The 10,000-nt window shown below is 35.1% G+C and overlaps 1 protein-coding gene across 1 annotated transcript in view; it reads right to left on the minus strand.

The window, feature by feature from the left end:
* The window catches only part of LOC122256708 (uncharacterized), a gene marked incomplete in the record, with an annotated part of 192,525 nt that overhangs the window by 4,239 nt on the left and 178,286 nt on the right, over positions 1-10,000 (minus strand).

Genomic DNA, 10,000 nt, shown 5'->3' on the forward strand with positions numbered 1-10,000 from the left:
ATAATGATAATAACGGTATCAGTGATTATAGTAAGAAAGATTATGATAAGAATAATGGTGATGATAATACACATAGTCCCTGCGAATATATTTTCCTGGTACAGAAACAACAACAAACCCTTAAGATAGCAACTATCAGAAACCAACACCAGTACATCCATAAAGAAGGAAAACAAAACAAAATGCTGGTGTGGTTCCCCAACGCTCCCTCCCCTACCCCTCCCCCTCCCTCTCCCACTCCCTCTCCTTATTATTCTGCCTCTCCCCCTTCTTCAATCTCTTTTTTCCCCTCTTTATCCTCCTTCTCATCCATCTCCCTTGCCTTCTCTTTCTCTATTTATCCCTTTCCCCCCCTTCTCTATCCTTTCCATTTCTTTCCCCTTTCTCTCCCTCTCCCATTCCCATTCCCCCTCTCTCATTATCCCTCTTCCTCGTTCTCTCCCTTCTTCTCTCCTTACCCCCCCACCTTTATCCATCTCCATCTCCCTCACCCACACCCTCCCACACCGTGTCCTCATCCTTCTCCCTCCCTCTCTCCTCAATCCCTCTGTCTCCTTCTCCTCCCTCCCTCCCTTCCTCTCCCTTCTCCCCTCTCAGCATCCCTTATCCCGTTCTTAAGGGAATTAAAAGCATCCCAGAGAGAGGGCCCGGGAACAGCAGGCGTCGAGCATCACGGTGGAAACGTCACAAAGCATTTGCCAGGAAGGAAAAGGGGAGGAAAAAGGGGAAACGGTGAAGGAAGGAGATGGCGAGAAGGGCGGAAGGAGGGGAATGGGGTGAGGGAGGTTGGAGGGTTGGGGGGTTGGGGGTGGAGAGGAGGAGAGGAGTCGGTTAGGATTGCGAAGGGAGGTGGGAGGATGAAAGGGATGGGGAGAAAGGGGGGGGAAAGGAGGGGTGTGTGAGAATAAGGGAACGATAGGTATCAAAATGCGAACGATATCTTTCAAAATACGAACGATAGTTATCTCTGCGAATGTGGATATCTTCTTTACGGGTCGAAACGAAGGTTTTTTGTTCGGCAAAGGAGGAGATAAATTCATTAGTAGGGGCTAAATAAGTGAAACTGGCCAGAATCAAGGAAAAGTGTTGCGCGAAATCCCTTGCTTGGCCTTTGATCCTTTATTCTCTTTTTCAGTCTCTCTCTCTTTCTTTTTCTCTCTCTCTCTCTCTCTAAATACATATGTATTCATATATCTATATCTATTTCTATCTATCTATCTATCTATCTATCTATCTATCTATCTATCTATCTATCTATTCTATCTATCTATTATCTTATCTATCTAGAGATATATATATGATATATATATATATTTATATATATATATATATATGAATATTTATATATCAATAAATAAATATATATATATATATATATATATATATATCCTATATATCATATATTATATATATATATAATATATGATAGATAGATTGATCGATTGATAGATAGATAGTATAAGAAGATAGATATAGATATTAGATATAGATATATATATTCATATATATACATACATACATACATGCAGTATATATATATAAATATATCTATATATATTTATATATATATATAATATTTATTTTTATATATATATATATATAATATACATATATATTCATACAATATATATATATATATATACATATATATTATATATATAATATATTTATATATATATAAATATCTATATATTCATACATGTATATACATATATATATATAATATATATAATTTATATATTTTATATATATATATATATATATTTATTATAATCTTAATATATTGCTTTGTTATGTACACACCCACTCACACACACACACACACAACCACACACACACACAACACACATATATTATATATATATGGAATATATATATTTTATATATTTATCATATATATATATATTATACTATATATATATTTATGTATATGAGTGTGTGTTGTGTGTGTGTGTGTGTGTGCATATATTCATATATATATATATCTATATATATATATATATATATATTTTATATCTATTTATATGCTATATATATATACATATCTATATAAATCATATATTATGTATGTTGTGTGTGTGTGTGTGTGTGTGTATGCTATATAACTGCTATATATATATATATATATATATATATAATATATTATATATATATATATATAGTATATATATATATATATGTATAAATTTAATATATATACCTATATATATACATATTATATATATATATACATATTTATAATAATATAATATATATATATATATACTATATATATATATAGAGAGAGAAGGAGGAAGAGAGTGAGATGAGTGAGAGAGGGAGGAGAGAGAGAGAGAGGAGAGAGGATGAGGAAGAAGGAGAGAGAGAGAGAGAGAGACGCGTCTAAGAGAGAGAGAGAGAGAAAGAGAGAGAGAAAGAGAGGGGGGGAAAGAGAGAAAGAGAGAGAGAAAGATATAAATAGAATATATTATATATATATATATATGATATATATATATATATACATATATATTTCATACAGGTATATATATATCTGTATTATCTATTGATATATTATATATATATATATATATATAATAAATATAATATATATATATTTATATATGATATAATATGTAACCACACACATACCACACACACATCACACACACACCACACACACACACACTCACCACTATATATATATATATATATATATATATGTATATATATATATATATTTATATATTTATATATAGTATTATATGTATGTGTGTATGTGTTGTGTTGTGTGTGTGTGTGCATATATATATATATTATATATCAATTATATATATATATATATATATATTATATATATATATAATACTATATGTGTGTTTGTGTGTGAGTGTATATGTGTGTGTGTGTGTGTCGTGTGTGTGTATGTAGAATTACTGTATATATATATATATATATCTATTTATATATATATATATTATATATATATTTATATATATATATATATATTATACATATATATATATATATATATATCTATATATATATATATGTTTATATATATATATACATCATAGTTAATATATATATATATAAGATCTATACTAGAGAGAGAGAGAGAAGATGAGAGAGAGAGAGAGAGTGAGAGAGAGAGAGAAGGAGAGGAGAAAGAGAGATGAGAGAGTGAGGAGAGAGAGTGAGAGAGAGCGAGAGAGAGATGAAAGAAGGAGAAAGAGAGAGGGGAAAGAGAAAGAGAGTGAGAGTGAGGAGAGAGAGGAGAGTGTAGAGAGAGAGAGAGAGAGAAAGAGAGAGAGAAAGAGAAGAGAGGAAGAAAGAAAAGGGAAGAGAAGCGAGAAAGGGAAGAGGGAAGAGGGAAAGGAAGGAAAGAAAGAGAGAAAGAGAAAAGAGAGAGAGAAAGAGAAAGAGAAAGAGAGAGAGAGGTACATAGAGTGAGAAAGAGAGAGAGAGAGAAAGATACAGAGAGAGAGAAGTATAGATAGAAAGAGAAAGGGAGAGAGAGAGCGAGAGAGAAATACAAATTCAGAGAAACAAGACATGCCAACAAACCAAACAGAGCAAAAAGGCCTCGCAGAAGAGCAGGGAAAAGACAAGCTACCAGATCAATGATGGAAGAGACACATCCCCAACGCATAAAACACACAACAACAGGAACAGGGTCATGTAGGAAGGCAAGCAAGTAACAAAGAAACGGATTCATATTTTTCTAAAAAAAAAAAAAAAAAAAAAAAAAAAAAACGACAATGAACTGTTTTCGCGTTTTTGTTTCTATTCATTACGAGTATGTGTACCTTCTTTTCCGACTGTTCGTTGTTTACACTTGTTGTGTTGTTTGTGTTGTTATTATCCTCCGTAATTTTTGTTGTTATAATTTTTGTTATTGTTGTGGTATAATCTATGGGTTTTGGAAAATAAAAATGATGATGCTGATGATAAGGATGATAATTCTGATGGTAATAGTTATCGTGCTACTCGCATTATCATCAAAAAAAATACTAAAGTTAATCATTTTTGTCAATTCTCATATTGTTATACCTCTCTATAACTAAATAATATCATTGGATGTCTTGATCGATGATGTATTTATAGTATTGTGACTACCTATTTTCGCCTCATTACCAGTTATCATCACAACTTATACAACATCAATCATTCACATTGCAAGATAGGCGAGTTTACTGCACTAATTGTCAACGTATCTGTCGCTCATGTTCCGAGACTTTTACTTCGTAGTAACGAGAATAGTAATAATAGTGATAGAAATAATTGGCATTATAGGTAATCGTTATTCTGAATAGATTAATAAATACTATTTATTTTTTTGAAAATACCATTTGTCTTTGAGGATAATTGCAACACAGACGATAACTCAAAGATTATAATGATAATGATAATAGTAACAGTAATAATGACGACGGTGATAATTCTGACAATGATTTCGGTTGTATCAATATCAGTAATAATGATGATGTTTACGGATATTAATAATCGCCGTTATGAGTATAATCAAAGAAAATAAAAAAACGATATAATATAAAATTGTCATAAATATATAATCAGATAATTAGCAAACACAAATGACAGTTAAGATAACGATAACAATGAATCAAAATCTAATTAGGAATTAAACAGGACTCGCAATTCCGAATTCCCGCTTGTCTTTCAGCCTAATTAAGAAACAGAAAACGACCTTTCACATTATTGCAAAAGGGGGGGAGGGGGCGGGGGGTTCATTAACGACTTTCGGCTTCAATTTTTTCTCCCTATTTCCGCGTTCCATTAGCCAAGAGTCGTTACCGGATATAAGAGTTGTGATGCCGTGCTCATGCTGCCGATGATGCTAAAACTACAGCGGTAATTACTATAAAACTGAGTAACACAAAAGCTCAACACAACGTCGAGCGACCACATTGTTGTATCGCCTGCGAGGGAGGACGATGAGAGAATGAGTGTGTGAGTGTGCATTTGTGCGTGTGGGGTGTGTGTGCGTGCTGTGTGTGTGTGCCTGTGTGAGAAGGGCGGTGGGCACTCTGAGTGGGCGCGCTCCGGAGGGTGGGGGGGGGAGGGAGGGGGGAGTCGTCAGCGATTTGCCTGGCTATGTATGAGGGGGCGTGCAGCAGGACTCAGCTTTGGGGTTGAATAGTATATGTGTGTGTGCTCTTTGTAGTGCATTGGGTGTTTGCCTGTGTACTTGTTGCCACTTGGCTGTTGGCTTGTCATTTTTCGACTGACTGTGTGTGTTTGTTTGTCTGACTGTGTGTGTGTGTGTTTGTCTGACTGCTAGTGTGTGTGTGTGCGTGCTAGGATGTGTCTGTGTATGCACTTGGGAAGTGTGTAAACTACTCGTATGTTTGGCCATTTCTTTTCAGTGATACAGTTATAAAACGGAAATGGATACATATACGTATCCGTCCGCACGTACACAGAGAACACATCTGCCTCCCCCAACCCCAACCCCCCCTCCACCCCCCCTATGCGCAGACAGTCATCCAGTCTGTACGCAAATGTATTGCCGGACTTCAGACTAACACATTCCCTCGCCACGCAATTTGTAGAGCTTTATCCACACAGCGTATGGAGCTTCGTCCGCGCAGGCATATTGGTTCTCCTGGTACGTTTGATGTCGAAAAAATCGGCAAGTACGATAACAGCTACTACTCAGACCATATTTGATCGGATATGCGCCTCTGTGGGCTTGGGTGTTGCAGGAACCCTCGCCGTTTCTCGTTGAATACCTTTCAGTTTTCTCTTTTCAATACTTGGATGTTTTTACATATACATCAACTCAACTACCACCAACATTTATATATATATATATTTTTATATATTATATATATCATATATATATATAAATATTTTAAAATATATATATACATATATTATATTCGTAATATCTATAACATGTATATATATATCATAGACATTTGCAATTGCATAAGTATCACCGTGGACCATTACTCTTGATTCCATTTTTTTTTTTTTTTATGGATTTATTGCCAATTCTTCCTTCGTCAGTTTTGCATGACCGTTGACGTTTCTGAGGATTTTATATAAGAAATTGAAGGTATTTGATTTTTTTTTCTAACATTCTTATCTGCTTTTCATTTGTATTAGTAATTTATCTAGATAGGCTGTCATTATTGTTGTTATATTGTCTTTATTCTTATTAGAAGTTGTATGAGTAATAGTGGTAGTAGTAATAGTAGTAATGTTATCATCCCTATCATTATTATTATTGCTAGTAATACGATCAGGTATAAATATAGTGATGATAGTTTTATTACTGCCATGACGCTTATTCTATTTTTATCATTCTTGTTTATTTTGCCGATTAATTGATTTTATACATTTGCATACTTTTAGGGTGGAGGCAGCGGTGCAATCTAAAGTCCCTCGTTTCATCCGAATTCAACAAACATTCATCGTCATTCTGCGAAAAGAGAGATAGAGGAACGTGCTGTACAGCCTCGGACAGTCAACTATCAATCCTACTCCACTCGCTATCAGTTTAATGCCCCCTCCCCCCACCCACCCCACCCTCCTCCACTCACCCACCCCACCCTCCTCTTATTCCTGCCCTTCCTTCCCCCTACCCAGTCTACTTTCCACACCTTTCCTCTACCTATATTCACTTCCCTCTTTTCACCTTCCTTTCCCCCTATTCATCTCTCACTCTCTTGACATTTCTCTTCATTACCCCTCATCCTCCTCCCGTCGTCGCTCCCTCCTCCACTCACCCTCCCTCCGGCCACACCCTTGATGACTCATCCCCTCCCCTCCACCCCCCCCCCCTAATTCCTGATGGCGAGAAAAATGGGGAAAATGTAAGATTAGCACATTTCAAGTCGTTCCTCCCCCTCCCCTCTTACTCCACTACCCCCCGACCCCCACCCCTCACTACCCCCCAAGCCCCCACCCCTCTCCCATTTTTTAAGTAACCTTTTTTCGAGCATCAAGTAAATAGCTCCATTAAACGGAGACGCAGGCTGCAAATTACCCCCTTCATGAAACTGTTATTGTTTTGGTCGTGGAGGGAACTTTTGTCTTCTTTTTTTAGTGGTTGGGGGGGGGGGGAGGTGATAGGTCTTCTCTCTCTCTCTCTCTCTTTCTCTCTCTCTCTCTCTCTCTCTCTCTCTCTCTCTCTCTCTCTCTCTCTCTCTCTCTCTCTCTCTCTCTCTCTCTCTCTCTCTCTCAGATGCCCATTGGAGGAAGCCCAGCAACCGACTAATAACGTGACCCAGGATGAGTGGTCACGTGATCGACGCACCAGACCACGCGATGCTGACCTTTCCTGTTACCAAGGAAGTTTACCGCGTCTTGAAGAGTGGAATGTCACACTTCCGCACCCATGTCTCAAGACGGCTGTTCCTGTGACGGTTATTCTTCCCTTTTGGGTGACGCCATTTCATCATGAATTAATCTTTACAGCCAGACCGCTAGTTCCCCTGCTCTTGTCAGTAAAACTGTATCTCCTTTTACAGCCTGAGAGAGGATAGCACTCTGAGAGATAGTGAGAGCGAGAGTGAAAGTGAATAAGGGTAAGATAGAGGAAAGGACGAGAGAGACAGAAAGAGAGAGGGAGAAAGAGAGAGAAAGCGCGCGAGAGAGAGGATAAGAGAGGAGGGAGATGGGAAGAGAGGAGAGAAAGGGAGGCGAGAAGAGAGAGAACAGGAGAGAAAGTGAGGAGAGAGGGAGAGGAGGAGAGAGAGAGGGGAGGAGACGGGAAGAGGAGGATTGAGAGAGGGCGGAGGGAAAAGGGAAAGCCGAGAGAGAGAGGCGGAGAAGGAGGAGAGAGAGCGAAAGAGCGGAGAGAGAGGGAGAGTAGAAGAGAGAGAAAAGAAGGCAAAGAAGAGAGAGAGGTGAGAGAGGAAGAGAGACTAGGAAAGAGTTGAGAGAGAAAAGAAATGAAGGGGGAAAGAAAGAAATATATCGAGGCTGGGCTGCCCCGTGAGGTTGAGTGTTCGTACTAGTACGGGCCAGCGCATTCGCCAGTGCATGCCTTAAATATGCAACGCTATATTTTATGGCATCATGTACTACCTAGCCTTGCAAGAGCGGACTTCTGTCTTCCATGTTCAGTGCCAGAAACACGCAATACTTTTTGGCTTCCTTTTATTTCTGATGTTACAAAGGTTTTTGGTGTTCGGTTTGGCTTAAACCTAGTTGCAAATTTTCTGCGAAATATTCATTCATATGTTTGGTTTCCTGAGTGTTTGTACGTGTTTGTGAGTGTACAGCGTATCTTTGTGTATGTGTATGTGCTTGTGATTATTTGTTTGTTTGATGGTTTGCTTGTGAGCATGTGTGTGCTTGCTTGAGCAAATCTTGTTGGTTTTATGGTCATATGTGTATATATATATATATATATATATATTATATTTTATATATATAATATATATATATATATATATATATATATGTATATATATATTATGTGTGATGTGTGTGTGATGTGTGTGGTATATATATATACATACACATTATAGATATTATATTTATATTTTATATATATTTATTTATATATATTATATATTATAATATTATATATATATACATAGTTATATGAAAATAGATATTTTACTTATATATATATATTTATATATATATATTATATTATATATTATATATATATATATTTACATATATATATATATATATTTATATATATATATATATATATTATAAATATATATATATATATATATATATATATATAGACATATATATACATATAATATATATATATATAATATATATAATATATATAATATATATATATATAATATATATATATGTATAATATAATTCTACATATATATATATTTATTAATATATATATTATATATATATATATATTTATATTATATATATTTATTATTTATATTTATATATATATTTATATTTAGATATATGTATATTTATATAATAATATTATATATATATATATTATATATATATTTATATATATTTATATATATATATTTGTGTGTATAATAATATAAATATATATAATATATAATTTTATATTTATATATATTACATATGTATATATATAAATATTTATATATATAATATTTATATATATATATAGGATATTTAAATATATATATGTGTGTGTGTGTGTGTGTGTGTTGATGTGTGGGGGTGTGTGTGGTGTGATTGTGTGTGTGCGTGTGTGTGTGAATAATAAATAAATGAGGAAAGAAATGAAAAAAAATATATATATATACTATATATTACACTCACATTTTATATATTTATATATATAGTGATTATTTTTTGATATATTATTGAGTGAGGAGAGGAGAGTGGAGAGAGAGAGAGAGAGAGAGAGAGAGAGAGAGAGAGAGAGAGAGAGAGAGAGAGAGAAATGTAAATGCATTTGAATATTGATATATGCGCTGTGTGTGTGTGTGTGTGTGTTTGTGTGGGAGTGTGTTGGTGTTTCGGTGTTCCGGTGTCACAAGAAAATGATGCATCGGTTTTAATTGTTCCCTGACTTTGTATTACCTTTACCAAGGGTATTTCTGCCCCCCCCCCCTCACCCACCCCTAGGCATACCAAATTTTCTGATGACCGGACGCACTAATAATCTTTCAGAAAATCAATTCCCTTGGTACGATAATTCTTTTTTTTTGACACGGAATTATAATTTTTCTATACGTTATCCTTAAGGAACACCCTTCTTCATCGTCCTCCCGTCTTATTCTTCCTCTCCCTCCTTAAATGGTTCTTTCCCCTTCCTCTCTTACTTTTTTCCGCTTTCTTCCCTCGCGCCCCAGCAACATACTGTCCGGTCCAAACATAAATATTTCCCCTTTACTGTTTTAACCACTTTCCTCTCTTACTGTCTCCGTTCTCCCTTCCCCCTTCCTTCCTCCCTTACTTGTTATATCATTTTCTTTGTCTCTCTCTCTTTCTCTTTCTCTTCTCTCTTCTTTCCTCTCTTTTACTTTCTCCCTCTCTCTTTCTCTCGCTCTCTTTCTCTTTGTCTCTTTCTTTC

This window comes from Penaeus japonicus, unplaced genomic scaffold (assembly GCF_977035675.1).
Source record: "Penaeus japonicus unplaced genomic scaffold, GWHDUDI00000001_assembly GWHDUDI00000014, whole genome shotgun sequence".
In the NCBI taxonomy this organism is placed as follows: Eukaryota; Metazoa; Arthropoda; class Malacostraca; order Decapoda; family Penaeidae; genus Penaeus; species Penaeus japonicus.